Source organism: Euprymna scolopes, chromosome 30 (assembly GCF_053919585.1).
Source record: "Euprymna scolopes isolate OS-2025 chromosome 30, ASM5391958v1, whole genome shotgun sequence".
NCBI lineage: Eukaryota > Metazoa > Mollusca > Cephalopoda > Sepiida > Sepiolidae > Euprymna > Euprymna scolopes.
In genome coordinates this window covers 17092800-17093339 of record NC_136511.1, presented here as the reverse complement: position 1 = coordinate 17093339, position 540 = coordinate 17092800, and positions in this window count along the sequence as shown.

Genomic DNA, 540 nt, shown 5'->3' with positions numbered 1-540 from the left:
TGGTTATCGGATTTTCTTGTTCAATTTCTTTCGCCACACAATCAGTAATTGATGCCAAACTATTAAAATTGCCTGAGAAAATAAAAAAAAGTGAATGTTAGATTTCTGATTGGCATTTATTGGGTACTTATACAGTTTAATCAAGACATTAAAAAATGAAAATATTAAAAAAAAAAATTATATTGTACATTCTCGTTATGGAATAAAGTTTTCATACAAAAAAATTTCACTTAATTTGATCAAGTAGGTTTTTTTTTTACAGATAAAAATCAAATTTTAATGAGAACAGTATTTTTAGGGACGAGGGGGGGGTCTTTAAACGAAAAATCGATTAACAAAGCGATTAACAAAGGACAACATGAAAAAGGAATTTTTAAAAAATGACAAAAAAAAAAACTCTGTAAAATAAGTGTAAAAAAAACTAAAATATTTATCTACGTATTTTTCTGCCTATGTTTCAAAATAATCTTGTCAAATTTTGACAAACTTTAAGCAATGATGGAATTATCTCCCTTGCTGCCCCCCTCCCACGTGCGCGAA